General features: G+C 41.5%; 2 long non-coding RNA genes across 2 annotated transcripts in view; one reads left to right on the forward strand and one right to left on the reverse strand.

Annotated features, from left to right (window-relative positions):
* Positions 1–21,510, reverse strand: part of LOC309492879 — a 160,654-nt gene extending 139,144 nt beyond the window's left edge. Inside the window, exon 1 of the long non-coding RNA XR_014203738.1 lies at positions 21,330–21,510. This is a non-coding gene — a long non-coding RNA (uncharacterized lncRNA). The remainder of the gene's footprint in view (positions 1–21,329) is intronic.
* Positions 9,037–10,803, forward strand: LOC309493145. The gene is made up of 3 exons (XR_014203817.1): positions 9,037–9,202; positions 9,619–9,767; positions 10,518–10,803. It is a non-coding gene; the product is annotated as an uncharacterized lncRNA (long non-coding RNA).
* Positions 21,511–26,212: the final 4,702 nt, after the last annotated feature.

Genomic DNA, 26,212 nt, shown 5'->3' on the forward strand with positions numbered 1-26,212 from the left:
TCACTTAACCTTATGAAGAACACTGTTTGAGAAGGGCGAAAGAAACACGTTTGTGGTTTCACTGAAGTTAATTGACAGTTCACATTAGTCATGCAGTTTTGTTTGATGATGATCTGGACTAAAGTAATGTAGAGGTTTAATTGATGGTATTGATTACTGGGTTGTTCAGAATACATTTTAAATTCCAATTAAATTCCTGAAAATGGATTGTGGAATTGCCATTCAAATTTAAAAGAACAATTAAAACAAGTTGAAATAACTCTACATTTTTGACTATATAACATTGGTCAAGATAAACTAAATATTGGCTTGTCAAAGCTGTTTGAAAGTTTTGAAAAGTTTTAAAAGCCTGAGGTTTATAGAGAGATAAATGTTTGGAAAAAAAAGTCATAAGAAGTTATTATATTTAGTTAAGAAATAACAGAAATGTGGGAAATATGGTGGTCTATAAATAATATAAATATAAATATTATTTATTATTATTTTATATTAGCATTTACATTTACATTTAGTCATTTAGCAGACGCCCTTATCCAAAGCGACTTACAAATTAGGACTAAATTCAGCGAGTCATCATAAAGAGGCAAAAGCAACAACAACGCAGGAAGTGCTCAAAATACGAAGTTCAGGTATTATTCAGAGTAGCATAAGCCTGATAAGTGATGTTTCAAAGGGAAAGGAATTTTTTTTTTTTTTTTTTTTTTTTTTTTTTTTCTATAAGGTTAAGTGCTCACGGAAGAGATTGGTTTTCAGCTGTTTTTTGAATGTTGTCAGGGATTCTGCATTCCGGATGAGGGTGGGGAGAGCGTTCCACCAGCATGGAACTGTAAATGAGAATGTTCTGGAAAGTGATTTTGTGGCTTTCTGTGATGGAACCACGAGATGTCGCTCGTTGACCGATCGTAGGTGTCTGGTAGGGATGTAGACTCGTAGGAGTGAGTGAAAGTAGGAGGGAGCTGAGCCTGTGATAGTTCTGTAAGCAAGCGTCAGTGCCTTGAACTTGATGCGAGCAGCTAGAGGTAGCCAGTGCAGAGAGATGAACAGAGGAGTGACGTGGGCCCTCTTGGGCTCGTTGAAGACAAGACGAGCTGCAGCATTCTGGATCATCTGTAGGGGTTTGGTTGCACATGCTGGGAGTCCAGCCAGAAGGGCATTGCAGTAGTCAAGCCTAGAGATGACCAGGGCCTGGACGATAAGTTGTGTTGCATGCTCAGTTAGGAAAGGCCTGATCTTCCTGATGTTGTGCAGTGCAAACCTGCATGATCGAGCTGTCTTTGAAATGTGATCTGTGAAGGTCAGCTGGTCATCAAACGTTACTCCAAGATTTCTGACCGATATTGATGGGGTGATTGATGATGACTCTAGCTGGATGGTGAAGTCGTGCTGTAGAGATGGATTGGCAGGGAGGACGAGAAGCTCAGTCTTTGCCAGGTTGAGCTGCAGGTGATGTTCCTTCATCCATGTGGAGATGTCCGCCAGACAGCTTGAGACCCGTGCAGCTACTGTGGGATCATCTGGTTGAAAGGAGAGGAAGAGCTGCGTGTCATCAGCATAGCAGTGGTAGGAAAAACCGTGTGCCTGTATGATGTGTCCCAGTGATGTGGTGTAGATGGAGAAGAGGAGGGGACCAAGAACTGAACCCTGGGGAACCCCTGTGGTCAGCTGATGTGCTCTGGATACCTCGCCTCTCCATGCGACCTTGAAGGACCTACCTGTGAGATAGGACTCAAACCAGTGGAGTGAAGTTCCTGTGATGCCCAGTGATGAGAGGGTGGACAGAAGGATCTGATGATTCACCGTGTCGAAGGCAGCAGACAGATCCAGGAGAATGAGGACTGAAGATTTGGAAGCAGCTTTTGCGATCCGTAGGGCTTCTGTGACTGACAGTAATGCAGTCTCAGTTGAATGTCCTTTCTTGAAGCCAGATTGGTTGACATCCAGCTGGTTGTTTAGAGACAAGAAGGATGTTAGTTGGTTGAAGACAGCTCTTTCAAGTGTCTTCGCAATGAATGGTAGGAGAGAGATAGGTCTGTAATTCTCTACCAATGATGTGTTTAGCGTTGGTTTTTTGAGCAGTGGAGTAACCCGAGCCTGCTTGAATGCTGTAGGGAAGGTGCCAGTGTGGAGGGATGAGTTGATGATGTGAGTGAGTGATGGTAGAAGTGTGGGAGAGATGGCTTGTAGAAGGTGTGAGGGGATGGGGTCAAGCGTGCAGGTGGTAGGGTGACTGGAGAGGAGAAGTGTAGATACTTCTTCCTCGGTTAGCGAAGAAAAGGAGGACAGAGGGGTATTGGCTGTGGAAGGGGTCGGTCTGGGTTCCTGTGTGTGTGGAGCTGAGAACTGACTGCTGATAGCTGTTGTTTTGTTGGTGAAGCAGATTAGCAGATTTCCTAGTTTGTATTAACCTTGTTCATTGAAAGGGACCCAATTCTTCAATTGACCTATCAGTAAGCCCCTCCCCTCGAACGCAGATGAGCCAATGAGTGAATGACTGAGTGAATCAAAATACATAGTGTACGAGGACAACTTGCTGGACCTATTTAGAAAGTGTCCGACCTGTATGCACACCTGCACTGTCAACAAATTTGTGATTGGAACCTTCGTGTCAATCACTCAGGTGATCACAACACAACTTAACACACTACACATACACACACATTCAGTATACATGACCATTTGTAATATTATTATTGCACAGATATGTTCTCACTGTCTCCACAAAACCCAGTGGAACAGCCAGCCGTACATCAAGAATATCCCAGCTGGCAATCTGCACTTGCCAGCTGCAGTAGCTTTCACTGGGTCATCGTACATACAAGTTCACAAGGTTTGCGTTTATTCTTGCAATGTATAAATCTAATGGGTCATATGCTACTTGTGCAGTCAGTAATGTTGTTGTTGATTTTAAGGTTCTCTCAGCTCTGCGCCTTGAATGTATGTGTCCCAGGACATTTTGTAACCATCAAAAGGCTTTCCTCTTACCAACAATTTTGTGCCACTGGAGGTCTGAGAAAAAAACACTTGTGGAACATACAAAGCTGTCTGGAAAGGCCATAGTTCTGGGTGGTGATATGAGAGCTGATTCACCAGATTTGATATTTTTTGTTGACATTTAGCATTTAACTGTTCAAACATGAAGCAACTATTCATGTTGTCAATAAGACACTTTTATGACAAATTACAAAATAAGATTTTAGATCCAAAGGCTGCTGGTGATATCTAGTCACTTATTTAACTTTTTAAACTTGTAATACAAACACAACTAAACACAACTTTATCTTTGTATCTTTTTTATGCTGAAGGACACTGTGCAAAGTACGGTAGCTACACAATGATGAGCTTGGATGACAACAGGGTGGTGGACATTCAGTTGGTGCAGGTAAATAAAACATCCCCTAATTTGTTTATTTTCCAAGAGATTTAATGTGTTAAAGCACTAACACAATTATTTTATTATTTCAGAGTAAAGAGGTAGGTTCAAGCCCTCGGATGGAACTGGAAGGTTTTTTGAAGAGCATCAACTTCTTAGAATCTGCAGGTGTGAAGATTGGTGCAATTGTCACTGATCGCCATCCTTCAATTCAGAAGTACCTCAGGGAGCAGCGACCTGACATCCGACATTACTTTGACACTTGGCATGTATCTAAAGGTGTGTAGTTTTCAACATGAATTCGAAATTGACATTATGGCCTTCACTGCGATAGCCGTAATTGTCAATTTCGAATGTTGTAAACTACATGAGAGAGAGAGAGAGGGAGAGAGAGAGAGAGAGAGAGAGAGAGAGAGAGAGAGAGAGAGAGAGAGAGAGAGAGAGAGAGAGAGAGAGAGAGAGAGAGAGAGAGAGAGAGAGAGAGATTTGTTGACAGTGCAGGTGTGCATACAGGTCGGACACTTTCTAAATAGGTCCAGCAAGTTGTCCTCGTACACTATGTATTTTGATGCACTGTAGAGGGGTTGGCAAACCCTGTACAGAAAGCAGGACACATACAATATCACAATATGCAATATTAATGTCTTTTGAATATTATATTAATATTTTTTGTGTTATATTAATAAGATGGTTGGGCTATTTATATGTATAACATTTAGTTCCGACAAAATCCCTTTCAAGGAAAATCTATTCACTCAGTGGTCGTATTTGCAATGCCATACAATCTCTCTCTCTCTCTCTCTCTCTCTCTCTCTGCCCAAGGTCTCACCAAGAAAATAGATGTTCTTGGAAAAGAATGAGGTTGCGGAGAAGTTCTTTCCTGGAGAAAGAGTGTCGTGAATCACCTCTACTGGTGCGGACTCTCTTCAAAGACCGGATAAGAAACTGTTGCAAAGTGGAGGTTGATAACAAATCACGTGCAAAATGTGCATCATCACAACAGTGAGCTATTCCCTGTTTGTGCCCATCTACCTCTTGAGGAGCGAGCATGGCTGAAACCGCCTCGGTTACGACTGTAACCTCGGTTCCCTGAAGAGGGAACGAGCGTTGCGTCGAAATTGACGCTATGGGGAACGCTTTGCGTGATGACGTCTTGAAGCACATGTAAAATCAGTCCAATGGTGTGGCGGAACGTCAGAGGCGGGTGACGTCACGTACCAGGAAGCTATAAAAGCCAGCCCGAAACAGAAAACGAAAGCTTCGTAGAGTCTGAAGTCGTGCTGACAGGCATGAAGGAGATATGGCAAGGCGACGCAACGCTCGTTCCCTCTTCAGGGAACCGAGGTTACAGTCGTAACCGAGGCGTTCCCTTTCAAGGGAACTCGCGTTGCGTCGAAATTAACGCTATGGGGAACGTCTATACCAACGCCACCATAGCTACAAATGTCTGTCCTGTGTGAAATCAAGTGAGCAGCACTAGGAAGACAAACCTGAGACCCTGGAGTAGAGTCTAGGTCTAAAGAGTAGCACCTGACGAAGGTGTGCGGTGAGGACCAGCCTGCCGCATCACAAACGTCCTGCAAAGACACTCCTGATATAAGGGCCTTAGAGGCCGCCATACTCCTAGTAGAGTGCGACCGGACAGCCCAAGGAGAAGGCTGCCCAGCCGCCTCATAAGCAAGTGAGATAGCCTCAACCACCCACTTGCTCATCCTTTGCTTAGACACTGGACCTCCCTTGTTAGGGGACCCAAAGCATACAAACAATTGATCACTTTTACGCCACAGGGCAGCTCTGTGGACATACGCGTCTAACGCCCGAACAGGGCAAAGCAAATTATTCGCCTCCTGGTCCGCTTTTCGAAAGGGAGGAGGACAGAAGGCCTCCAAGTGCCACGAGAACCGGTCCTGCAGGAACTCCAGAACTGTACCAATTGGGAAGAACTCGAAGATCTAAAATGGGACGCAATCCCCCGTCCTTCTTTGGAACTATGAAGTTCAATGAACTATGAAGGCTGTAAAACCCGGTTTCCCTGTTGGAGGGAGGTACATATTCTATGGCCCCTTTCTCTAACAGAGTGTTTACTTCCTGTTCCATAACCAGAACCTGCTCGGGGCCCACCACTGTGGGCAGGACCCCCATAAACCGAGGTGGGCATTTCTAGAATTGTATCTGATACCCTTTTTCCACGGTCTGCAGGACCCAACGAGAAACATTTGACAGTAGCTTCCACGCTGTCAAAGATTCTACTAGAGGTACCAGCCTCTCGAGACTGGTTTCTGGATTGTGTTGCTGTTGAGTAGTCGGTTCGTCGCCCTGTAACGGCGCACCGGCAGGGAACGACTGAACAGACTGCTCTAACACCCTCCTCAGAGGGGGCGGGCATCCCGAGGCCACTACGTTTCCGGGTGGTCCTTGAGATATGTGCTCACCGGAGACCGCTGCGCCCTGAAACACCGGAGGCGGCAGGGTTGGCAGACCGGTCCCCTGAGGGCACCGAAGAGAGACGGGCACCGTATTTTTCTCCTACTGTTGAGTAGTCGGTTCGTCGCCCTGTAACGGCGCACCGGCAGGGAACGACTGAACAGACTGCTCTAACACCCTCCTCAGAGGGGGCGGGCATCCCGAGGCCACTACGTTTCCGGGTGGTCCTTGAGATATGTGCTCGCCGGAGACCGCTGCGCCCTGAAACACCGGAGGCGGCAGGGTTGGCAGACCGGTCCCCTGAGGGCACCGAAGAGAGACGGGCACCGTAAAAAGAGGTGTTGGCCGCTTTACTTCGGGGGGGACTACCCTCATTTGTCCTGAGCCCTCAGACATCAGGACTTTTTCCCAGCAGCCTTCTTGGCGGTAATAACGGTCCGCAGATCCGTTTTACCCCTCGAAGACTGCTGGGTTTGAGAGCGCCCTCCGTGTCCCCGAGATTTTTGTGGGGGAGCACTGGAGGAAACGCTCTGTTTCTGAGTGGCACGGTGCTCAGCGCTCTTTTTAGATGAGTGAGGCTGCTCCCGCTCAGCAGCCTCAATGAAAGAATGGCGGGGGAGAAGTTTCTGAAGTGCAGCTGCCTGTTTTGAAGCTTCTTGAGATTTAGCTACAGCACTATTAACTGCATCTCCAAATAAACCTTCAATGGAAACCGGTGCATCTAAAAGAACATTTTTCTCTTTGTCCTTTATATCACTTAAATTGAGCCACAGATGCCTCTCAGTGGCCACCAGGGCTGCCATAGAACGGCCGATGGATTTAGCCGTCTCCTTGGTGGCCCTGAGAGACAAATCTGTGACTCTACGCAATTCAGACACAGTTTCGGAACCAATACCCCCGCCCTCTTCAGAATCACCCAATAATTCAGCCTGGTACGCTTGCATTAGTGACATTGTGTGTAAACACGCTGCAGCTTGGCCGGCGGCGGCATAAGCCTTATGAACCAGGGAAGATGTGAATTTTACTGGCTTGGATGGTAGTGCAGGAGCCTTCAGAGAAGATGCCGTTGCTGGAGAGAGATAGCTCGCGAGCGTCTCTTCCACCTTCGGCATCTCCCCATAACCATGCTCTTTATAATTGTGAATGGAAGAATAGTGTGATGTTTTTTGCAGTATACACTCTATATGACACTGGTTTCCCCCACGATCTCGACACCTCGGTGTGGAGATCGGGGAAAAACGGAAGGCTTCTGCGCTGAGGCTGTGCACGAGATGGCAGAGAAGGCCCTGCCGATCCTCTGGCCACTCAACAGATAATCGCTCGACAGCTCTCGTAACAACATCGAGCAATTCTTCAAACGCATGAGACTGAGGTGGCGAATCCTCAGACTCAGCGTCAATACTAACAACGTCCAACTCCTCAGAGCTGGACAATTGCAGTATTGGTGCCTCCATCGGGGGGGGGGGAAGAAACCGCAACGCAATGCTTCCACACCCTGATGAGAGGCACTGGATCTATCAGAAAGAGGCTGAGATAAGGCAGAGCCCGTCTCAACATCCACTGATAGATCCATTTGCGAACCCCAGGTCTGTGATCGACGCCGTGCCTCGGCAGCGGTGGGACCAGAGCCCTGGGGAACGCGATCCTGGTTAAATAAAGCCAGGCGGGATCTGAGCGTACGCATAGGAAGCGCATCGCAATGCTCACAGCCAGCACCCTCGAGTGCTGACTGGGCATGCTCTTCACCCAAACAGACAACACAAAGAGTGTGAGTGTCCCCACTCGTTAAATAACGCGGGCAGGGGTGAACACACACTCTAAACTGCTGCTGCTTACTCGCCATACTAAATATATAAATATAATAATATAATATAGACAGACAACACCAAATAACAGGGACAGATTTCACACAGAGCGCAACTGAAGACTCAGAAAGCTTTCGTTTTCTGTTTCGGGCTGGCTTTTATAGCTTCCTGGTACGTGACGTCACCCGCCTCTGACGTTCCGCCACACCATTGGACTGATTTTACATGTGCTTCAAGACGTCATCACGCAAAGCGTTCCCCATAGCGTCAATTTCGACGCAACGCGAGTTCCCTTGAAAGGGAACTAGTAAGTAGCTTAGCATATATATTATAGTTTATAAAATGTTAAATATGGATTTCACTCTATGGGCCCTATCTTGCACCCAGCGCAAGTGACTTTGTACACCGACGCATGTATCATTCCTATTTTGCACCCGCGCAAAGCGGACTTTTCCCTCCACAGAAGCACGTCGGTAAGTTAGGAAATACACTTGCGCTCCCGGGGGCGGTTCAGCGCAAAGAGGAGGCGTGTTCCGGCGCAAACGTTCCTTCTTGCTATTTTGCAGGTTTAGAAAACAATTGCGCCACTAACCAGGAAAAAATAGTTTAAAATCAGTGGCGCGTTGCGCATGTTATTCATATGCTATTTTAAGGGCGCATGCTTGGCCATAATCAATGTAGCATGTGCACAACGCGCATACACTTTGATTCTCTCATCTACACAGAAGCAGCCGTTTTCATTTTTGCAAATCATACATTATTACGATAGATAGATAGATAGATAGATAGATAGACAATTTATTATAAAAGCATACATCTAGCTTACACATTTACCCAAATTATCATACGCCTGTTTAACCGAAGTTAATTTGGGTGGGTTTCTCCATTTCAATGTAACTTCTCTCTTTTACAGCCGTGACGAGAGTGTTGCTCTCCTTGGCTGTGAAGCGCTCCTGGCGTGCGTCTGGCAAATCCGCCGTTACAATAGCAATCCGCTATGGAAAAAGCGCATCTGCTCTTAAAGGGAATGTGAGCTGACGCTCTGATTGGTTTATTTCACGTTACGCCCAAACCACACCTATGAATAATGAAGCTACTTCAGACCAACCCATTTTAGATTTGCGCCTGGCGCAAGAGTCATTTATCCCGCCGGGAAAATAGCAACAGCGCCGAGACCCGCCCACAAAGTTACTTGCGCTTTGCGCTTGACACTTGCGTTTCAGATCGTTAAAATAGGGCCCTATATGTAACAACAGAGAACTTACATTTTATGTAGACTTTAAAACAACATGGATTGTGTACTTAAAATTATGTTATACACATGCTATGGTTAAAACAACATTGTGCTCTTCTATGTGACTGTAGAGTGCCAGTTTATTAGATTTGGAAGTAAAACATCCTTCCAACCTTTTCTGTTAATCTCTCATTCAGGCACTAAAGCGTATGAACAATTTTGTGACCTCATGCTGCAAAATCATCTCTTGAAGGACATCGTAAAATTGAGCCCTCATCACCAGACATCTTCAATTGAAAGCTTTCATAGTCTGATATTGAAATTTGCACCAAAGAACGTGGCATTTCCATTTTTAGGAATGTTGAGCAGGTAGGACAACTGGTCATCCATTTCTGTTTCAAAGATAGTCTTTTCTTGCAATTAGAAAATTAAGTTCAATTCTAATCATAATAGTTCACCTGAATTATTAAATTTAAAATTATAATTTTTTTTTAGCTATTTTGTTGTGTAAGGGCACAGAGAACTAGGAAAGATACCCATTGTTTGGCTGCAAGACTGTGAGACAGAATGCATTCAAATGAAAGAATGCAATACTAACAACTTTATTTACAGATAAAACTGATAAATATCATTCTCTTTGTAGCATGTCTAACATGCTTAGCAGTATATAAAGTTGTTAATATTGCATCTTTTCATTTGAATGTCAGATGACTTAACATATAAAGTACTTCTCTATGCATCACTCAAGTTTCTCTAAAGTATATTACCTTTTTGGTAACATGTAGATTACTCCTTGCTGCTCTCCACTACAATGAAAACGCAGATCGGGAACCAGTACGCAACGAGAGTGGTGACATCTCGGTTATAGTCAGATGGCCAAAGTTCAAAAAGGGTGAATGCAGTATTTTCAGTAGAAAACCAGCACCCACACACAGTAAGTTGGACAAGCTATATTAAAGCTGCCGTCGGCAAGTCTGGCAGATTGGGTCGATTAGCCAAAATTTTGAATGTTTACAACTATCATGCCCCTCCCCACTACCAGCGAGCACCCTCCCATCGAGGTCGTGCTCGTCAGTGCGTCACTGTGCGTGTGTACCTGATTTTCTGTGAACGCGTCCGTCTCTTCAGCATCGATCAACACCATGGACTCGGAGGTAGGCTGCCCTGGCTAATCTATCCATAGATAGCAATAACCGAGGAATTGGAAGCTTGTTAGTAGATTTTCTCTCCGCCATCACGCTTCATGCAATCTCCAGTCGAACTTCAGGCGTGGCGTGTGCATGTGATATTAACGTGCGCGAGTGAGGGGTGATCTGTGGCGTGTGCACGACCTGTGATTGACAGTCAGATCTCACACCCCCCTGCGCTGATTGGACCTGATGAAGCGGGAGCGCTGGATTTTTGCAAAACAAATAACACGCTCCAGGTGGAGTTAGAAGCTCGGGTTTTTTTCTAAAACCACCTTATTTATGTTGTTCTGTCGGATTATAGTGTCGATTACACTGAATATGATAAAAAAAATGTTGCCGACGGCAGCTTTAACATGCATACACAGTATTTTTTTTTTTTGACGCAGTGTAATTTTTTATTTTATTTTTATTATTATTATGCTGCTGCTTGTTTTACCAGGATGTGATTGAAAAATAATTTTGCACTGTTACATAAAATCCTTTTCCCATTTTAGACTATGTGGACACCCTGCTGAAGATACTTTTTGAAGATGTCGTTCCTAACCCTGGCCCATACCAGGAACAGATGAGTGAACTGAAGGTCCCTGACAATCTGTGTGCTGCCTTCGAAAGGCCTGACCTGCAGGAAGCTGCAGCAAGACGTTGGTCCCGCTTTTCACAGCCTCCTTTGGTTGTTTCAAGTGAACATGTAATGTATGAATGAAATGCATGCAGTCTTGTGTATATAGTTAATATCAAACAATATATAGTTATGCCAACAAAAAAAAAAAAAAAAAATGAATGATATGGTACAAATCAAGTCTTGGAATCATTTATTTAAACACTTTTTTTTTTTTATCAGTAAGCATGTAATCGAGGCAGTTGGAATCCTTGGTATTGTTCAGAAGGAAATGCATTTCTGATTTGATCTACAACACATGATGGGATAACAACACGGACACTTCTCCCCAAGTAGCCCCAGCACCACCTGACAAATGTCCTGTAGGCAGTGTGACGGTATCGCCTGAAAGTGGAAATTTGTCAACCAGTTATGATTAATAAAATAATAAAAAAACATAAAATTGAGGTGTGAAGCCTACATTAAAGCATATAGAACACTGACTTATGCAGAATAGTAGTTGTAGCTCAGGTATTTAATATATTACTTACTCTGTACTCTGTAAATTCATCTTGGTCATAATCATCATAATACTGGAGCATGGATGCATACTCGACTTGCAGAACCCATGGATTGAGACAGACTGCTTCAAACCCAGGGTGTTGAGTCATGCATTCAGGTTGGGGGTGAGCTTCAGAACATTTGTTCATAACCTTTAAAACGGTAACAACAAAGGTTTGTTGCAGTGATAAATGTATACTAATATAACATCAATAATAATGTTTTGGGTTATTCCTGATTCCTGTTTCTGATGTTTAGGAAGTTGAGTCTATCTTTAAACTTTATCTACTGGTTACGTGTGTGTGTGTGTGTGTGTGTGTGTGTGTGGGTGTGTGTGTGTATATATATATATATATATATATATATATTAGGGGTGTAAATCGGACAGTTAATGACGATATGATACGATATCGATTCTCTCAGCCAGCGATACGATATTTGCCTATACCTCAAAAACTTCTACGATACGATTCGATTCGATTCAGGGCTATATCGATCGATTCTTCGATATTTAGATATTATGTGCCAAGTGTACACAACCAGTTACGTTTATTAACTCACACTAATACATGCAAAAATATATAACATGAAAGTTTATTAAACTCTTTTAAAATTGCACACCCTTTCCCAGTTGGGACATTTACAAGTTGTTTGTTACAAGTAAAAACAAAACAAAAAAAACATGATATATGAAAATGTATATAACAGAAGAGCTCATTTGCAAAAACAGATAACTCCGTTCTAGTTCATTTTCATATTTCATGTTTTTTTTTTTTTAAATATATATTGTGCATTTGAATATCAATCAAACTGCAGCTGGGTTGTTTTGATTAAGTAATAATAAAAAAAAAATACAGGTAACGTATAAAATTAAAGTTCATTAAAGTATTTTTATTTAATTAATTATTTAATTTTTTTTGTGGCAAAAGCAGATAACTCCACATTTCATGTTTCAGAGTTAAACAAAGCCAAGCAATTGCTATTATACATAATAAAACACTTGGTTAATCTTTGTAACGTTAATCTTCTCAGCTGACATAGACGCCTGTCAAACTTTGTTGTTGTGATTAATGTACACGCAATACAGAGAGCTTTTCCCTCACCACTAACGTGTTGTTTTAGCAAGATTCCGTGAAAAAGTTTCAGCTTTTTTTTTTCTTTTACGCCCCGAAGAAGATATCACGGGTTCATCAAGTTCGCTGAGATCCATCCTCAATCACTTTTAGTCAGCTTTGACGAAACTCCTCTCAGCTAGCGCGTCTTTTCCCAAAGTGACAAACAAGCAGCCTTGTCACCTGAATACTGCGCACTGATTCGCTAAAACAGACTTTTTGGGGCTTTTCGTTTCTGCTGTAAAACATGAACTCGCGATGCCTTGACAGTGGAAAATACCGGCTTTTGTGACAAAGGGTTAAAGGTGCTCTAAGTAACTTTTTTTACCTTAACTGAACAGCTTCGGAGTCATTGGAATGGTTAAATTACTTATTTCGGGTTGAATGGTGGCCGTTTCGCACCCCCCTGGTGCCCGTGAGCGGAAAAAATACGCACTTGCAACTTTGAGCCGCCGGCTGCCGCATCAGGAACTATCGCGTGATATCAGGTCTCGCGATGTAAACAATTGCTTTACGGCCAAAAGAAATCTGCTAAAATGCATTTCATTATTGCGCTCCCTCACGCTGTTTGAACCCGAATGAAGAAGACGTTTAAAAAAATTTCCCATCTGCTTTGATGTCGTTGATCTACTAGCCTCTCTGCTGTCTAAGAATCGCCAACGAGTTTTTACAACAGTGTTGTCAAATATCTATTCCGAAGCTGTGGGGGGAGCTCTAGAGAGAAACCTGCGAGCAAAAAACGAGAATACAGCGAAGAAATCCAGAAACTACTGAGCCCTGCTTTAAGTCAATCTTGCCAGGCGTCTATTTCAGCGGAGAAAAGTTACGTGAGGATGTGGAGTGTGTCAAAATAAAGGTACCATATATCAGGGATGGACTGGGACAAAAAATCAGCCCGGGCATTTTGGCCTAGACTGGCCCACTATATGATCATAAACACCACCCATCTTTACACGCCCTTAATTATATGCATACCAACTCCTATTCCTTAAAACCACTAATGCCATGTAATGAGTGAGTATAGGAACGAGTGAAAATTTGACATTTATTAATTAATACAGTTGAACTATACTCCACAGTGATGAATCCTAAAACAAGCTATAAGCTGCAATGGCATAGCAATACCAGTGTTTCTCACAGGATTTTTGGTAAAACTGTGGTGGGTGGACCTTGGTTCTTCTAGGGGGGTCCGGGGGCATGCCTGCAATTTTTGCATTTTAATGTTAAATTCATCAATCTGGTGCACTTTCAGAGTTCAAAATTAAAAGCTCCAACCCATATTCAATCTGCAAATTAAACGAAAAATTCAAACCTCTTTTAGTTACAGTGTCCATTTACATTACACCTACTAAATAATAATAGTTATAATATTAATCCAATGACAGTAATAGCCATATTTTGTAAAACAAATGCACTAAAAAATAAAGTAAACTTTCATAATTAGTTTTGTACCAATTTCTATACTTGAAAGAGATAAGCACATGATCTTTTATTTTGACGCAAACTGCATCAATCTTTTATTTTGGCGGAAAACATGGTTTACAAACGCCTCTCATTAAATTTCTAGTGAATTGCGGTAATCGTCTTTATATACTGTCTATGTAATTGTCAACTATGCAATGTGGAAATAATCTGTAACTGGGTTATGGGTTCCTACACTTGATCATGAAATAGCTTAAGTGTTTTGAAAGTAGTTCTGCTTACTGCAGGCTCTACACTTTCTCATCTCTCTCCTGATCCTCCTCACTATCATCATCTGCCACAGGAGCTGATGAAGGGCAGAAAACATATATTTTGACACATTTTACAGTATCTGCTTTAAGGGCCTGGTTCTATTTTTTCACACTATTTCTCTGCACATTCCTTGCGTTTCTTCTCCATCTCGCTGACTATTTTGACAGATACACACTGACACTGCTGCACGCTCGCTCACTCGTTTAAAGTTGTGATTGGGCCAGCCCAGTGTCAATCAAGAAAAGAACCAATGGGCCGCTGATCTACGTGTTTCATGGGCTGGTCTGTCAAAAAAAAAAAAAACTAACACTGACTTTTTTTGACCACTGCATTACACCGGCACAAACCCAGCGCCGCCAATTAAGCAAAACAAAACAAAACAAAACAAAACAAAACAAAACGAATGGGCCGCCGATGTACCAATTTTATGGGCCGTTAATTTAAAAAAAAAAAAAATAATAATAATAAAAATTATGTATGAGTATGAGATGTATCGGCCCAAAAAGCACGTCGGCCCACCGGGCAAATGCCCGGTATGCCCGATGGCCAGTCCAGCCCTGCCATATATCGATATTTATGTGTGGTATCGATGCATCGTATCGTTAGACGTTTGATCGATGCATCGATCCATATCAATGTATTGTTACACCCCTAATATATATACAGTGGGGAGAACAAGTATTTGATACACTACCGATTTTGCATGTTTTTTCACTTACAAAGCATGTAGAAGTCTGTAATTTTTATCATAGGTACTCTTCAACTGTGAGTGACGGAATCTAAAACAAAAATCCAGAAAATCACATTGTATGATTTTTAAGTAATTAATTTGCATTTTATTGCATGACATAAGTATTTGATACATCAGAAAAGCAGAACTTAATATTTGGTACAGAAACCTTTGTTTGCAATTACAGAGATCATACGTTTCCTGTAGTTCCTGACCAGGTTTGCACACACTGCAGCAGGGATTTTGGCCCACTCCTCCATAGACCTTCTCCAGATCCTTCAGGTTTCGGGGCTGTCGCTGGGGGCAATACGGACTTTCAGCTCCCTCCAAAGATTTTCTATTGGGTTCAGGTCTGGAGACTGGCTAGGCCACTCCAGGACCTTGAGATGCTTCTTACGTAGCCACTCCTTAGTTGCCCTGGCTGTGTGTTTCGGGTTGTTGTCATGCTGGAAGACCCAGCCACGACCCATCTTCAATGCCCTTACTGAGGGAAGGAGGTTGTTGGCCAAGATCTCGCGATACATGGCCCCATCCATCCTCCGCTCAATACGGTGCAGTCGTCCTGTCCCCTTTGACGTCGACTGCAGAGCATTTATTCACTAGCTGCTGTTTTGCCTGGATTGCTGTTTGTTTAATGTGCATTTTGAACAGTGTACCATCAACTTTTAACGTTATCTGATTGCTGCACGTCCGTCCTGGAGTGTTGCTTGCCTAACGTGTCCATTGTGTACAGTGTATCAGCAACTTCACTCGATCGCGCTGCCTGCCTATCCTGGACAAGTTGTTTCCTCATGTGTGTTTTGAACATTACGTACCAGCAACCCTAACGTTACTCGATCCCTGTATAGCTGTCTGCCTAACGCAGATTTTGAACATTGTATTACCAATTTTAACGTTACTTGATCGCCCGTTCTGCCTCACGGCCACTGTGCAATCACGGCCATACGGTCGAATGTGTGAGCCTCCAGTTTTATGTGGCCCAGTATTTTAACTGTTTGAATTCCGCTGAAGGGGTTGGCTCTTTACCGTTATAATTTGGGTTGTTTATATTTCCTTTCTATTATTTTGTTTTCAATTTAAGTAATTTGCATTTTTAGTTTGTTTCTTTATCAGTGATTTTAGTTTATCTTGTTAGATAACCTAATCCAGTTAATACATTTGTTTATATTTTATTGTCTTATTACTGATTTTGTTTTCCTTGGCCAAGGTTTCATTGTACTTTAATTTATGTTTATTTTGTTTTTCTTTGTTTATTGAGAAGTGTCTTAGAATTGATATCTTGTTTTTTTCTAGTGTACTGCCTTCTGGAACCATTGCTGGTTCTGGCAGTTTGGTTATTTTGTGTTTAAGATTATTTCAATTTGTTTTCTTCATTTAAATATTACATTGATTTTCCTTTCTGTTGAGTGAATCCCCTTTGATCGTGTGTGTTTGTGTCCGTTTCAGTTGCTGAGAGCCGAAGGTGGTGGTGTTGGTGTCCGGGTGGTGGTATCCCCTTCCTGCGTGCTGTGTTGTCTACTCCGTTTTCTTTGCTGTGTTCACTGTTTTTGTGTTTGTGTGTGTTCACATGGTGACCTTTCCTGGGATTCCTTTGTGCCTTTGTGACTCCTTTCTCCTCCACCGGTAAGCCTCAGCAGCAAGTATGAATGTGTTTTGAATTGTGTTTTAAACTATTGAATAAAATTTGTTGTCCATTTTCAAAAATTTAACTTCGTCTCTGGCTGAATTGTTTACTTACCTGTGTGTCCTTAAGTGAATCAATAGTATTGCAATTAGGAAATAAAGAAAATCATTCTCTGGGTGAAATTCCCAGGGTGGCGTAGTCGGTGTTTTTGGGGCAGGTTCCACCTAGACTATAACCTCCTCAGTACTGTTTGCCTCTCTGCAGTCCAGTGATCCTGTATCTCTATTCTCTCTTTCTCATCTCACTAATGTGCCAGTCAGAGGTGGACAGTAACAAAGTACATTTACTTGAGTACTGTACTTAAGTACACATTTGAGTATCTGTACTTTACTTGAGTATTTTTTTTTTTTTCTGGAAACTTTTTACTTTAACTTCACTACATTTGAAAGACAAATATCATACTTTTTACTCAACTACATTTCTGTCAAGGTCCTTAAGTAGAAAGTAGTAGTCAGTCAGGGGATGATTTTGGTTGCAGGAGTTGCATTTTGGTTGTAAATGAAAGTTGGGTTGACGTCAGAACACAACGTCAGAATGACGTAAACATCCAATGTCTGTCTGACGTTGGATTTTGGTTGAAAAATAAAGTCGGGTTGACGTCAGAACATCAGTTTGAAGTCAGAACACGACGTCAGGTTGATGTTAGAACACAACGTCAGAACCCAACGTTGGTTTGACGTCAGAACCCGACGTCCGATTGACGTCAACATTTTGGTTGGAAATGAAAGTCGGGTCGACGTCAGAACCCGACTGATGTTGGTTTCTGACGTCAACCTGATTTTCATTTTCAACCACAATACAACGTCTGTCCAACGCTGGAGATTAATGTCAATCTGATGTTGGATTCTGACATCAACCTGATTTTCATTTTCAACGTTGGGTTTGGTCTTCTAAATGCAAATTTTGTCATTGTTTTGGAGTGCACTAGCTTATAGATAACTGTAGGCTAACATATACTAAAAGCCAAAAAACTTTAAATAGGGCACTATTTGAGGGAAAAGCCATTTGGGTGTCTGAAACCATTGTGGTCGTTATTGAGTGCACTTATTCAATCTCATATTCAATCCCACTACTGGAACTGTGTTCTAGAAATAAATTTGATATTGATATGAGGGTAGGCAGGCATAGATTCAGAGGCATAAGGTACTGTAAGTATTACATACAACAATGCAACAATAATAAAACAATGCATTGACATTCCCTTTTGATACTTAAGTACTTTTAAAAACAAGTACTTCTGTACTTTTACTTAAAGGGGACATATCATGCTAAATCCACTTTTTTAGCCCTTAAATGCATTTTGTTGTATATTTGGAGTGTTTAGAAGTACAGAAAAGTCGAAATTATTCTCTTCAGGTGCTTCGTTGATATCTTTATATTCTGTTTTGGTCATATTTTTCAACCTGTTCCGATTTTTCTGTTATCTATGACGTTTTGTGAACTATTACGTCACAGTATTTGCAGCGGAACTGCCAAATAAGGACATTGACGTCCAGCCCAACACTTCGAGCAATCCGCCATTTTCATTTCTCGCTGCAATTTTGTAGTCCAAGCTAAAAGATGCAGAAGTTACGAGAGGGTAAGTTAAAATGTTCGGTTGTTGGATGTAGTAACCCACACGCTTCATTACACCGTCTAATGTAGATGAACCGCCGCGCTTGTGACGGCGCATGTTTAACTGAAAGAACGAGCAGAGAGAGAGAGACCCGGTCGCGCGCACGCACTCTCTCTCTCTTCGGAGCCAGGCGAAAATGTAAACAAGACGCCGTCTCCAAACTAGACGCTGTCTTGCTCTCTCTCCCTCGCACATATTAATCAAAATAAATCGACACGGTGGTAAAAGGTCGGAAGACCAAAGTTTCATAATGTAAATACAGTAACACACCATTGCGATACATCCATATGAAGACGTTGTTCTGCAGGTTCGTCGTCTTCATTTTCATCTCGCTCCGGCTCCGACTCTGGCTCGAACATGTAAATTGGCTGGCTGGACAAGTCTTCCGTTGTTGACATTTTGTTAATAACGTGTGAATAAAAAGTTTCTGTGCCGCTAGATAATCGTATCTCTGCTATCAAACTACAAAAATGGCAGAACGGGGTGGAGTTGAACCGAGTGTCACTGCTACAACCTGGAGAGGGGGCGGGGTATGAAGTGTCTCAATTGTATTTAAAGAGACCGCACCAAAACGAGTTGCTCTCAGACGCACATCAGAAAAGGGGTAGAAAAGGGGCCTGTGGAGCTATAAAAATGAGGAATTCAGACCCAAGCATTGCAGTTCCGCTTTATATAGACTACAAATGTATGATTTATATGTAAAAAGGAACAATTTAAAAGCATGATATGTCTCCTTTAAGTAAAAATCGGTCTTTACAACTTTTACTTGTAACGGAGTAATATTTGACCAGTAGTATCTGTACTTTCACTCAAGTAAGGAAGTTGTGTACTTTGTCCACCTCTGGTGCTAGTGGGCGGGCCAAACATGCGATGTGATGTAGAAGTAGGCATTTATCTGATTCTTCAGAGGTGGTCTTTCGTCTCACTATAACATCATAATGTGACAAAGTCTGAAACGAGTGATTTTCTGAGCTTGGTTTCAATAAAAGCAGTTTTTGGACTAACAGTGAAGCTTTGAGTTCTGAAACTTACAGGATGTTTATATAGCACAATGACGTCTTACATGTCAAAAGATCAAGGGACATTTGATGATCCCTTTAAATTATTTGACACAATGCATTTATTGTGTATACATGTTTTTACATTGCACTTTTACTTAAAAAAAAAAAACGCCATATGTGATTTTACGTCTGAAATGTATTTCTGTAATTACAGTTATACTGTAATTACACTGTTAGCCCTTCCCTTGCAACTTACCCCACCCTTAAACCTAACCATACCACAAAACCTGTCCCTAACCTTACCTGTATCCCACCTCAATATCAGAAAAAGTGTTTTGCAATCCAACATGAACATAAGTACATCGTACCTAAGTAAGGCCATAGTAGTTAAAGATACCTAAAATCGTGTAAAAAAAAATAAAAAAATTAACAATCATAAATCATAACGGGATCATAACATTCCATCAATGATGAAAACAGCTCTTTCTGTCAGGTCTACAATCTTCAAATACGATTGACAATTAGCATACAGTTTGGATTGGCAGTATGGTTCTGTTCTGGGCAAGAACTCCCTGCGCATCCATGCAGCCTATCAGTGGGGAGAGCAGCAATAACCCCCCTTAGGGTAAACAGAACAGAACCAACATGAATGTATTGCAGATATCATTAATTCAAGATTTTAAAGTACAACATAATTCGAGAATTTATTCTGATTCAAGGAGAATCAGAATGCCAAATCCTGACTGACCAGAGGAGGAGCTGGGGATGGAGAAGGGTAATTAGCTCCTGAGAACGCGATAGCTGCTGATAATACTGAAGGAGCTTATATATGTATACAGTGATAGGCGTTGTATTCCTATATGTAGACCTGGATCAGCTGAGAGTCAGCTGATGCGAGCTTGACTAACGTGACCTGCCAGAACTGATGTTACGCTTCATATTTGTCCTCTTTCACATTAAACCTGCTACAAATAACTGAAATAGCCAATTCACAGTCATCCTATAACAGCTTTTTAGGTAAATATATCATAAATGCCATGGAAATTAAAAGCTTTTTATATCAGAGGACATGGACAGAGCAGAGAATGTCAGATTTATTTTAAATTGATTTTACACAAATATGCTTTTTAAAGACATGTTTTGATTCTGTGCAGGTCTGGGCAATGTTCCAGCCCGTCAGCAGAATGGCAGCAGGCTAATGAATAATTTTGGCAGGTATCACTCACCCGAGAAAAGAGAGAGTGAGGCAGTGAAAGGTCATTGGCATTGTAGTAACACACATTAAGTAGCATAGGTGATCTGCACAGTTGCATTTACAGTACCTTAAATACAGTGAAATGACGGAAAATACAGAATTTATAGTACATTATGGACTTTTTTACCCTTCCCCATTTCTGAGAGAATGTGATGGAGTGAAATGGAGTTGGGGGGTTCAATGGATGATGCAAAAAAAGAGGAAAAGCCTCTCGGCCAGTAAACCTGCTTTGCTTGATTGATTTTAGATTAGCAGTTTAATGAAAACAGACTGTGTTTGGAGAAAGTGCTCTGCTGCTATCACTCTATCAAAGGCACTGTCTAGGAGAAAGCAAAATTACTCTGTGCTCCCATTAGACAAGGCAAAGAGAAGGTAGGACGTGCTGGGCTGATAGCAATTTCCCCTAAGACAGATAATAGTACAATTATGTTGTTCTCCATCGCAGAGAGTATTTGTTTAAAGGATGCCCACAATGGCACACAATTAAAGGTTAACACTCATGCACATGTGGAGAGGAATGTCCTGTCTCTGGTTGTTTGTGTGCGTGTGTTATGGTATTGTATTGTGTGTACACTCTGAGAGAAACAAATTCAGAGTGTTAAGAAGAAATGGTGTGTGTGACATTCAAATCCAAACCACTTCGGATAAACGCTAATGCACATTTTAGGTGCTATTTGTTAAAGATATATAGTTTACCCAAAAATGCACTAGATTTTTAGAAGGATTTTGTGGCCGGAGCTGAAACGACATTACAAAGAACAAATTAAATCAGAGTCATCTCTGCCCATTTCCGTTGCAACTGGGGAAAAGAAAATGAGGTAATCATATAAAAGGAGAAATTTAAACTAAAGGAGGGAGAGGAGAAAGTGCTGGAAAAGACGTGTAGATTGTGGTTACAAGTGCGCATGACGAGGTGAGAACCGAAAAGCCTCAATGCAAGCCGAACGCTAGTGATGGGCAAATTAAAGGGTAACTAAACCCTATAACAACTTTTTTTAGTTAATGATTTGTAAGACTGGGGCTTTATTAGTGCTGTTCATTGATTCGAGTACATTTTTTGACATTTGGGCATAAAGTGTTTTAATTCTACAATATATGGTTTAAAAACGTCTGAGTGCTGCCCTCTTCAGGTTGAACGGTGGCTACTGCAGTTGAATTTTCCTATTGGAAGTTGTGGTGCCCTGTGACATAAAAGGGCACCAGCCGTTGGTAGCCCCTGGTATAAAAGCATCTTGAAGCTGTTGCTGTTTCCGTTCACCAGCAAACAGAAGTTCACCATTGCTGAAGGTGGTGGCTTTGCTGGATACGTGGCTGGTCTTTCCCCAAAACACTCACACAATTCACCTTTGCACTTTCCACACAGGCTATTTATCCCGTAGTATGGTTCCTCTCAAAATAAGCAGTGAGTAACATTCATTTAATTTAATTTACTCTTTTTTTTTTTCTTTTTTTTTTTTTCCAAAACTAAAATTGACATTTCAGTTTTTTCCTTTGCAAAAATCTGATCTTGTTCATGGGAGTATGGAACTCTCGAATATGTGGTCTTTGAAATGGAAATGTATGCAGCATTGACCGAACTTCAAAGATTTGTCAGATTGTTGCGGTTTTTGTTTGTTTGTGGTTATAAACCAAGAGTGAGAATTTAAATGTAATTTTTTCATTGGTTCTTTCTTGTATGAAGTACAAAAAATATTTCTAAACTGAATGTCCTTTGTGATTATATCTTTTGGATTTGAGTTGATGTATGTAACGGGTGGTATTTATGCTATCTGGGTTATTTTTCTTAAAATATTGACAGGGTTACTCCTGTCTGGCGCCCGAATTTATTAACTTTAATCTACACTAAATCATTTGTAGATTTTTTTTATTATTTATTATCGGGTCACCACCATTACAATTTAATAGCATAAATGTGAAAGCATAAATCTGGTGTCAATGGCATGGGATTGATTTTCTAGGGAACATAGACTGATAAACATTATATACCCCGAAAATGTGGTCCATTGCTTTGGATAAAAGTGTCACCCAAATTTAAAAATGTTATAATGGTAATGATGGTTAATTTCAGTGCAGAGAGTCAACCCAACTGTGCAGTTATGTGTTTGATCAGGACTGCATGAAGACCATGCAAATGGCCCCACAGTTTGCATGAAGCGATGAGGAAAATGTCATTGTTGATTTGGTGTCGGTCTGTCAAGCCAGCAAACCAATCTCCTGAATGGAGCTCTGCCAAAACAGTCCAAATTCTCAAATCACCACATTGCCAGATATTAAGTGACATTTTGTCCTGAGACCTGGAGGGATTTGAGTATAGGAGAGGCCCTGAGATCCCCAACAAATGGGCCCTGATCTGGATAATCTCCTATGCTTCCCTAACAAATGGGTCCAAAGCTGTCCAAAAGCCCTGTGCCTGTTACTCCGATGACTGTGGATTTGGGCCTTACATGCTGTGTCTTCATAGAGAGAGATATTGGAAGAGAGCAAGAGCATAAAATCTAATGACAGATGCATTCTTTCATTGATTTTAATACGTTTCCTGTTGAGTTTGGCTTTCTTCTGCAAATCTTAGACCCTGTTTACACCTGGTATTAAGTCGATTGGATCATATCACAAGTAGACAAGGCAGACACATACCCGTTTACACCTGGTGTTTTAATCCGTCACTTTTGTTCACTTTCGACAACTTCTGTCCTGATTTCTTTTAGTGGAGGGTCTATGGGCGGATCTATTTTCAGATCTTTCGATCTAATGGACAAACTAAGCTTGATCAATTTACATATGAACGCGCACAGAGACGATGGAAAAACATACGGAGAGCAGGAGCTTTTTTTTTCTTTTTTTTCTGATAGCCGCAAGACCACACCGGACGCTGCGTGTGTGTGTTAGAAATCAGGAATGGTAAGAAAACACTGTGCTTGGTCTTCAAACCAAACTTGGGTCACCAGCCAAGTTTAAATCCCGTCTGGCCAGCATGCTTCTCATAATGTTTACGTGTTAGGTCAGAGTAGGCGGTCTTTTGTGGCGGTTCAAACACAAACGACCACATGAGCGTTTACACTACAAAAGAAATCCGGACGAATGCGTTTACGACTAACTCAAGAAGTGTTAGAAAGTGGACAAGCTCAAATTGTTTTAGACCACGTTTACACTTGCATCATCCACTTGTGATCCAATAGACCAAAACACATCTTAAAACCAGGTGTAAACAGGGCCTTATGTTCATTGCAGACAAGTTTTTTTGTTAGTGATAGTATTTCCTTTTCTGTGTGAAGGTGATATGACTTTGAATGTGTCTAGCTTCTCTCCTTTTAATGAGCTATTGGACTATTTTCACGGCAAGCGTGTGATTTATTGAGTTCGGCCGCAAAGGATGACACGGAAATATAAAATTTCATAGCACTGTCTTAAACGCATTGTATCCGCTGAATAATTTTACACGTCTCTGTGATTTAGATGTGTATAATTTCTTCCATACAGTTTATATGTGCAGTAAGCTACTGTATGATGATGTTACCATGTGTTACATATGTTAACAATTATGTGCAGGGAATCAAGGTAGTAATCAGGCAAACCCACATTTACTCTGCAGCTCATTAGAGACTCTTGATCAGATCCCTCTTTTCCTCTCTGAACAGTGCAACTCCAGCTCGTCATTCCAAACTGTTTCCTTTGAGTCTTGTTTAATGTGTAATGTTTGTCACCATCAATAAGTAAACAGAAATCAGAGTTGAGTGGTGCTTCAGAAACAGCTAATTTATTATTTACATGACTGTCTGAATAAAACATGAGCTAAATGGTTTTATCAGCTTCACAACATCCATACCTGCAGAACTCAGCTCAGCACATTTCATAATCTACACTAATAGATTTACAGTAGGCCAGTGGTTTAGTGATTTTTGTTTAATTGTTTTAGTATTATTGACTATGTAAAGACTTAATTACCTTTTTTAATTAGCTTTCTTTTTTCCCCAATGAATTTTATGAATTGAAAATTAAATACATTTACTTTTTTTTTTCTGTATATCCCCCGATACACCCTGCTATGCTGTTTACCATGAAAAGGCCTTAATCCCACCTTCCTTATTCTTTTCTGATTTAAATTCAGTATCATATCATCTTTGCTTTATAATCTTTCTGTGGTGTGCGTTGTGGCTCATCAAAGTTTGTTACATTGCTCCAGAAGAGACTAATTGTTTGGATATTTTATTTTTCCACTCATACACATTTTGTTTGGACTGGTCGGTCAAACAAATTCATACCATCAGTCCAGACTGTACATGGACTGAGCTATGATATTTAATGTGAATATCATGTATGTTATTATATTGTTTGCTTTGCATGTCTTGTTTAATCAGGATAGTGTGGTTAGCTTTATACCAAACAGCAGTGTCCTGTATGTTTTCTCATTGATATTTTTTCAGAGATCAGACACATGTATAATAATGCCCATCAGGGTTAAAGAGCCCGAAGAGATTACATGCTTCAATCTGCCAGCTCAGCAATTGGTTCTGTAGCAACCACAGATGGTAACACAGGAAAAAGCTCTCAGAAAAGGCCTGTTATCAATTACAGCGATTGTCCATTAGATCAAGTGTACCACAAGGGATCTGTGGATGACTGGTATTAAGTCAATGGATGAAAGAATAAGTCTACATGAAATAAACTATACAAGCTAGTCATATGATATAATTCTGTACTAGCAGCTCATCTTGGCTAATTCTTGCACTGTAAAAAAAACAAAAACAATTTCAACTTAAAAACTTAAGTTCAGTTGCTGCCTTAAATTTTAAGTATAATCAAAACTACCCTGATGACTTGACTTGACTACAAACTCACACAAGACTGCACATACAAGGAGAATAAATAGGGGGCAAACAAGGGAGGTTAAGAGGGAGAGACAGGTGGAGCAACTGAACCAATAATCAAGTAACAAGATGGGTGGGGTTAGACAATTATAGGCAGGAGAGCATCCTTTGGTGAATTGAAAGACAACGCCGCAGCCTGGCACAAGCTTGGGGTCCCTGGAAGACTTCTATTTCATCATCATCTTCACATCATCATTTAAGAAAAGGACTTAGGGCGCTTTCACACTGGCAGTTTAGTGCGGACCGGGGCACGGTTCGCATGAAAAATCGCTAATGTGAACGCTGTCATCGGACCCGGGTGCGCACTAGAGTACCGAACCCGAGACTACCTGGAGGAGGTGGTCTGAGCTCGGTTGCTCCCGAACCGTGGCGCGGTTCGCGTTAATGTGCAAGCAACACGGACTCGGGTGCGTGCTTGTTCAGGAAGTATAGTATCCCGCGCATGCGTATCACTGTCGCATCAGTGAAAAATCTTCTGCGAGCAGCAGAAACACGGCGTCCCCTGGATATGTGCTGAATTACACCATGTAATGAACATAAACGTAGTTGTCTCTCACTATGTTGTGCATAATAGCACCAAAAAAACAGACAAATTACAGCTATGCTCAGTCGAGTTGTATTCTCCATGCATTTTCCGTGTGCGTTTGCGATGACGTAAGATCACTGCAAACGCACCTGGGTTCGATACAACTAATTGAGTGTGAAACCAGACCAACGCTGCGGGGGGCGCCGGGAACTAGCGCACTCGGGTTCGGACCGCAGCAAACGAACCCAGTGGAAAAACGCCCTAAGAGACTAAGAGGTGTGATCTTGTGATAAGTGATTTTTAAAGCGTGAAGATGTCACATCCTCTGGAGGGTTGTGAGCCAATAAGAAGTTGTTCCCTTTGGAGGGAATTTCTTTACAACCTTTTGTTCAAGCAGGCCTCTGAACATGTAATTGATTGGGTGTTTAACAAAATAATCTTCAAGATTCCTATAATACGAATGCGTCACAAAGTTAGCAAAATGTAATGTAAATGAACAAATGGGGGA

Source organism: Leuciscus leuciscus, assembly GCF_965113295.1.
Source record: "Leuciscus leuciscus genome assembly, chromosome: 2".
Classification (NCBI taxonomy): domain Eukaryota; kingdom Metazoa; phylum Chordata; class Actinopteri; order Cypriniformes; family Leuciscidae; genus Leuciscus; species Leuciscus leuciscus.